Below are 7,966 nucleotides of genomic sequence, written 5' to 3' on the forward strand. Positions count from 1 at the left end.
GTTCATTATCAAAGAGCAGGTTCAGTCAGAAGTCATAATGAAGATGGCGCCACTCTCATTTTGCACAAAGAAGGAAATATTCTTTCTATCGAAACTTAGGAGATTTCCTAAATATGAATACTTATTTTGCAGATAAAACCTTCTGCGGTTTAAAGGGTTTAAAGAAATTACCGTCTACCACTTTTTAAACATATTTTAAGAAAATACTCTGTTAATGAAGATCTGCAAAAATTGATCAAGATCCTAAACCCTAAGATATACATATGTGCTGAGGCATTTTATGATAAATGGTAATAACAATTACGGGGTTTCCCTGGTGGTTCAGTGGTAAAGAATCTGCCTGCCAATGCAGGAGACATGGGTTCTATCCCTGGGTCAGGAAGATCCCCTGGAGAAGGAAATGGCAACCCACTCCTCTGTTCTTGCCTGGAGAATCCCATGGACAGAGAAGCCTGACTGGCTACAGTCTGTAGGGTCACAAAAGAGTCGGAAATGACTTAGTGACTAAAACAACAACAACAATAGTAATTATAAGAACAAAGCCTCCTAGAGCATGTACTATGCATTTGGATTTAAAAGCTTTTCTTAGATTATCTAGGTATCTGCAGAAGCTTTCCCACAGTACAAGAGAATAAGACAATGATGTGGGATTTCTGAAGGCATCCTCTTGATTCCTACTGGTGGCATTCTGATCTGAAACCCACCACAACCTCTAAACGAACAAGACAGATTTGCCCTTAATGCAATATTGACATAATCTTGGTTGACATGGAAGTACAGAGGTTGTCAGTACTGGTTTCTGTGTTCGTGAAGGGTTTGTTCTCATGGACCTTGGCAATGTTTTAAAAAGCCTTCCTAGCTAGCGTTCATGAAGATCTCCAAGCTACTCAATGAAGGTTTGCTCAGTTGTGTCACCGTTGACATCGTCATGGCCAATCCATTCCTCATTACCAATGGACTAAAACGGAGAATTGTGTAATAGGTCACTTTTTATTAAATCCATATTCCACCGCCATATTCAAAGACTCAACAAAGAAAGTGAGACTTAATCAATGTAAGATTTTCATTGGCAACACAGCTAAAAATCATCACTGAATTTTCTTTCCTTGGCAACACTGTATCTAACAGTGTGCTGATTGACCAAGAGGCATTAAATTAAATCCATAAGGCTAGAATGTCTTTCAGGAAGACTGGTGCACAGAATGAGAGACCGTTCTGTCCAGCATCACTCTCAAACACTAAAACTTTTTCCAAAGCAGTGTTCGTGCTAATCTTTCTGACTGCTCCAAGCCTTGGACCCACTACAGAACTTGATTCAGGCTCTATTGTAATTCATCAACATCACTTATGCCATTAGTTAACATTAACGAGCAGGAGTGAATTAACAAAAACTTGTCTTGTGGCCAATCTTGCAGACTTGAAATGGACATTATTCCCTGGGTGAGACATATGTGGAGAAGAGACGACAGCAGAAATCACAGTGGCCATTGTCTGTACAGTAAAACACACGGAAACAGCTCAGAAGCAGAAGAAACTGCAATATTCAGCAACAGGGCTCTGAACTGGGGCAGCAGATCAACCAGTAACAGGGAATTCAGCCATAAGGCAAATTATTGCTGTAAAAGTTGTGAACCTTGTAAAACTCAATGAAAGAGCTACTAGCGGGGGTAGCTTTTGCTGCTAATGGCTGCAGTTTTGAAACACAGGTCAACCTCCAGGCAGGACCTCCTTGAAGAGGCAATCTTTAAAATCATATTTGGAATAGATGGCAACGCTTCTGTTATGTTCAAAACAGAAATTATACGTGTGCCTCTGTTATTCATACATAATTCATTTGTATTTGCTCATGAAGAGATATGTCAGTTTCAGTCCGAATTCCCAATCCTGGTTGGTATTCCCCACCAGCCATAATCTGGAATCAATCTACCTATTTAGTTTAATCTTTCTAGCACTATTATTTATATTTTATGTGCTAATCTTAGATGCATTATTCCTAGCAGGAATTTTTGATCCAGCCAACCTAGTCTTCTTATTGTCATCAACAGGCCCACGTTCCCACCCCCATCTGGGTAGAATGCTCTTCCTTCTCTTCATTTCTTCATAAGCCCCTCTCTAACCATCCTGAAGACTAACTCTCTAAAATGCTCTAAAATAATTTCCCTACATTGACCATGTTCTGCTGTGATCTCTAAGGGAAACTGTCTGTCATCACTGTTCACTGGACACTAAATCATAAACTATCTCGCATTTTTATTTAGTAGCGACCTTGTCTTTTTACCCCCTCCTCCCCTCCAAATGGACTGTAACCTTCTCACAGTAGGGACTCACCCTCCTCTGTACTTTAGAGAACACCAACGACGGAGCTCTGCAGGATCACACTGCAAACCACAGCTTTTGCTGAAGGGATGTTTTTGCCAATCTTTTTGGCTGCTCCAATACTTGGCCTTACTACAGGAGCTGATTTAGTCTTATCTTTAGCAATGCACTGGAATTGCTTGTGCCCCTAGTAAAAAGAAGTAGCAGCAGTGAATTACGGTACTTTTCATAGCACTTGGTGCTATGATCACATCTTTGCTCATAGTATGCCAAGAGGATGGCAGAACGCATGTTCTTATTTGCATTTTAAAGATGAAGAATATGAACACCCGAGATATTGTGCCTTAGCTAAGGAATAGACAGCTAGGGAAAAGGCAATGGCACCCCAGTCTAGTACTCTTGCCTGGAAAATCCCATGGACAGAGGAGCCTGGTGGGCTGCAGTCCACGGGGTCGCTCAGAGTCAGATAGGACTGAGTGACTGCACTTTCACTTTTCACTTTCATGCATTGGAGAAAGAAATGGCAACCCACTCCAGTGTTCTTGCCTGGAGAATCCCAGGGACGGGGGAGCCTGATGGGCTGCCGTCTATGGGGTCGCACAGAGTCGGACATGACTGAAGCGACTTAGCAGCACCAGGATGCCTGGGAATAGGGCCTGTGTTTCCCATTCTAAACATGATCAAAGAAAAGGATTTGATATAAAAATATAATAATCAGCAATATCCATCTGGGCTTTCTGTACTCAGATTTTGCTAGGAATCGGCAAAGGAAACATGACTGGAGCTAAGATTTTATGAGAATTGCTGGACAATAACAAAATAGTTATTTACCAATGGTTCGATTTTATTTTTGGTTTCTTCTTCCAGGTTTACAAATGAAACTCAGAGTTGGCGAACTTTCCAAATGAAGCTTCTCACATAGCTGAGCTATCTGGTGGCATTTAATAGCATTAAAACTGCCACTGATGATTTCTTTTTCTATTCATTTCCACCATACAAACAATGTTATGAAAAGTAAACTGTCAGAGATATGCTTACAAGTTGAGTCTCTCAAATCTTGCCCCACTTCCCTTAGGCATGAGAAGGAAGTGGGCAGAGGACGGGGCAGCTGGCTGACTGCTTAACAGTGCTCCAGGACCATTATCTATTCCCTTTGTGAAAGCCTTTTCCATTTGTCTGTCAAAGCGTTCTTTTTACCTTCATTTAATTGACAGAATGAAAAGCAGAGGCCTAGCAATGAGAATGACTATACTCCTGTGCCTCCTCTCTCTTTGGGGATCCCTTTACTCTCACCCCTTATAATTTAGCCCAGAGGTCCACTCAAGGCATCCACTTGGCTCCTCACCCACTTCTTGGAGCAGTCTCTGTGCTCTGACCTATAACAGAAAAGCCATGATGGTCTTAGGACTGCCAGATTAAATAAAGGATACCCTGTAACATTTGAACTACAGATTTAAAAAAAAAAGACAAATGATGTTTTAGCATAAGTATGTCCCATGCAATGTTTGGGACATACTTACCCACAATACTATTCATGGTTTATCAGACTTAATTTCACTGACCATCCTGTATTTTTATTTGCTAAATCTGGCAGCCCTAGGGGCACTGTTTGAGATCAAACATGCCCAGTTCTTTCACAACTGTTTCAGATCCATGGGTCTTTTGCACTGTGGGGTCCTGTTGCAGGGCAGTCCCGTCTCTCTTGGATGCAGCTGGTTGTCAAAGAACACGTCAAAAGAATCCTAAGAGCTGCCTTGCCCTCTGTCTCTGAGCGCCGCCTCAATTGTTGCTCTATGTTGAAAGCAGAATTGCTTGTTTCAAGGTAGTATCGCAAAAGTAGAATTTTGTATGCAATATTTTAATCATTGTGTGCCTGCATGCTCAGTTGCTAAGTCGTGTCTGTCTCTTTGCAACCCCATGGACTGTAGCCTGCCAGGTTCCTCTGTCCATTGGATTTCCCAGGCAAGAATAAAGGAGTAGATTGTCATGCCCTCCTCCAGGGGATCCTCCCCGATCCAGGGATCAAACCTGTGTCTCCTGCATTAGCAGGTGGATTCTTTACCACTGAGTCACCAGGGAAGCCCATTTAAATCATTATTATTATAAAAAGAGATTACACTTTACAGTATGGTTTGTTATTGTAATTGGTTTTGATACTATGTATTACTTAGTTTGTAAATAAATGAAGATTTTTCCCTCCGACTTAAGATACTTTAACCAATCTCTTTTAAAAAAAGAAACCTCCAAGAAAATAAGGAACTTAGTATTTAGCAATATCACCTGAGATTTTTTAAGACTGGGCTTGAATTCTAAGGAAATTACTGGAAGTGCCATTGAAGAAATCAACACCTTCGAGAAGTGATTTATGACCAGAGAGCTTTCATGTTCATATGGGCATACTAAATCTGTGTGTTGATGAGAAGGGTCTAGAAGCTAGAAGCTGCTCATGATGCTTACAATTTATAACCAAGATATATTACAGAGATGTGCCTATAATATCACATGCAGGTATTAGAGGGCTTGGAATTTAATAATCACTTCTCAGAAAGGGTTGCTTTCTATCTTTTACTGAAAGCAAAAGAAAATGAATCTCAGCTCTTTCATAAACATGGTACTATTTCTAAAATAGCTTTAGAGATGATTTAAAAATTAAGATACATTTTGTTCACCAAATCTCACTGAACTAGTCTGACAAATAATTAGAGAAAACCAATCTTTTGTTAAATGGAATTCATTCCTTTAGGAAAAGTTTACTGAGTGTCTGCTATGCACCCACCCCTGTTTGGACACTAAGGATCTACCCATGGACAAAACAGATCAAAATTACCCTTTCATGGGGCTTACTGCTACTGAGAGACAGATGCTAATACAAGAATGCTTTGGAAATGCAGTTTTCTGTCTAATTAACTATACCATTTGTTAATCAGAAAATGCTACTTAATTTAAGATCTTGTTAAGACCTTTCTAAATTATACCAATGCCTTGTACTTTCAACAAATATTTAGAGCCTTCAGCATGATACTCTACTAATTCCCCCAGTCAGGTGCCAATAAGCGGGAAATATTGACGATGATAACTCATCTTCCTCTTTCCTTGAACTGCAAACCTGATTGCTTTACCACCTGCTTTTCCTTGAGTATGTTATCTACTGATTTTTTCTCCCCATCATTCTCCACTATTTGCAAAAGATTTTGGACCCTAGATTTTTATGCTGCTTTCCAGGCAGAGTTGCACCAGTAACTTGAGTGCTTTCAGATTCACTTGAACGAGCAAAGCATCTAACACACCAGCCATCCAGTCTTCTGAGATTCATATATCCCAAGTCCATAGTTTACCTTGAGCAATCCTGTCATCTGGACATCTTGAGGAATGTTTTTGTGAAAAAGCTCTCCAACTCCCTATGCTTAATCTCCAGCCATCCAACCACCCCATCATCTGTCCTTGCTCACTCTCTGAGTGACTGCCTGGTGGCCTTGGGAATGCCTTTTACAATGACCAGTTCCTCTAGTCATTCTCTCAACACATGTCCATTGAGCATGTGCTGTGAACAGATCATCATGAAAGACACAGGTTGCAACAGTAAATGAGAAACACAGTCAATGGACTTGCAGTAAATAGGGCAAGGAAACAGTGGCCGAGTGATTATGAGCACGATGAAGATCAGGGAATAGCGTGTAGGTGCAATGAGTTTCCCTAGCCAAGGGGCCTAAGAAGGTTTCTCTGAGAAGCTTGTCTCTAAGATGATTTCTACATTTCAGTAGAAATGGAAGAACCAGGAGAAGCTATCCAGGGTATTCCCCCAGAGAGAAAACGGTATTCCCCCAAAGAGATCAGCATGTTTAAAAACTCTGAGGTCTGAAATAGTTGCACTTGTAAGGTATGCAAAAGAACCGATAATACCCCAGCAAGTCTGGGATGTAGAAGCTGTGCCAAAGAATAAAGGCTGCTAGAGTACTGAAGGCAGGGACCAACTAGAGTGGGTTATCGGGTTACCGCTTAACGGTTTGAATTCATCCTAACAGTAGTAAGGAGTGTTTGCCCAAAGTAGACCTCCTAGTCAATCACATAAATTACTCTGACCAGCATCTATGACATCTTTGAACCCCGATCCTGAATCAAGTGAAAATCTCCCTCCTCTAATCTTTTTCCTTGGTAATTTCATGCCAAAAAGGGAAACTGCACAAACAAGATGATTGGCATCCTTGTAGTTTCTGCCTTCCCAACTCATCTGAAATTTTTTTGGTCATTTATTGCTGTCTTCTCATTTTCAGCTCTCTCCTTCTTCTCAATGCACAATCCAAATCTTGTCCAGCCTTTGTAATTATCTGCCCACCCCCCCAATCCCTTCCCATACACAGATGGCTTTGTTTCCAACACAAGCTGGACCATTGAGCAGGAACTACTCATTGTCAGATTCACACTTTGCTCCCACGATTATCTCCTTGCCTCTATTCATGGGTTGAGGGTCCTTTTCTCAACTTAGCACCTACTTCTCCACTTTTACAACTGACTATTTGCTCATAGCTTGCTCCTTTACTGGTCTCTTCACTGTGCATCTTCAGCATGACTACCGCTCATTTTATTACTTATTTTTTTCTGTAGGGTGCAGGCAATTTCTTTCTATCTCTCATTTCACCGTCAAGGAATAATCTGATTATTCGGTATCCTTGCCTTGTGGACCATAGGATCCTTGAGTGGGCGATCTTTTGTTCCACCTTCTTCTGTCCACAGACGTCATCTCTTCCTCAGAGCAGAACTTCCCTCCCTTTCCGGGCCTTTCTGAAGCAGAACACGAGGCGATAGTTTCCTCCTCATTCTACATCTTTGAGGTTTTATATGTACTAATAAAACATGATACAAAGAGGATCTGGTATATAAAATACTCCCCATGTTCAGCAGGGAAGATGTGTTTAGATAGCTAGGAATGTCTTGAGTACTTTAGAGAGATGCCTAAATTCAGGGAGTCCTCTGGTGTTTTGTTATAGGTGGGAGGTTGGGCTGAGAAGCCTCCGGGAGGAAGGTAGAAATACTGGTAAGAAATGAGAAGAATGCTGAGATACTGCCTATAGCACTTGGCTACAAGTTCCAAAATCCTGTATTTCGAAAACTGAGGACTTCCCTGGCAGTCCAGTGGTTAAGACTCTGTGCTTCCAACACGGGGGACATGGGTTCAATCCCTGATAGGGAGACTAAGATCCCAGGGGTAGCGGGTAGTGCGGCCAAAACAAAACCAAAAACTGAGATTCTAGGGCCAAACAAGAGGCCAGGGAGAACCAGAAACTTGCTTGGAATGTACAAGGACACTAACAAGCCATAGGTCTCTAGTGTCGGGAAGAAGCAAGAGGGGATCAGGGAAAAAGCCATGTTCCCCACTTGCAGGGGGAGCCACTCATAACTAAAGACACACAGAAGTCAAGGATTTTCTAACTTCAATGATTTGGCTTTAATGGAATTTCTTTGCTTATGTTTTGAACCTGGAGTATAGTGAAAAAGTCTAACTTTGCTTGAAGGGAAGCTTCTGCTTGGGCTGGATGCCTGTCTACCATGCTGTCAGAATTCCCTGCACCCGCCTCCATCTCAGCCCTTGATGGGACTGCAGCCTACGATTGCGGCAGGCTGAGCCCCACAAGGAAGATACCAGCTCTGGGGA

This window comes from Ovis canadensis, chromosome 17 (assembly GCF_042477335.2).
Source record: "Ovis canadensis isolate MfBH-ARS-UI-01 breed Bighorn chromosome 17, ARS-UI_OviCan_v2, whole genome shotgun sequence".
NCBI classification, from domain to species: Eukaryota; Metazoa; Chordata; class Mammalia; order Artiodactyla; family Bovidae; genus Ovis; species Ovis canadensis.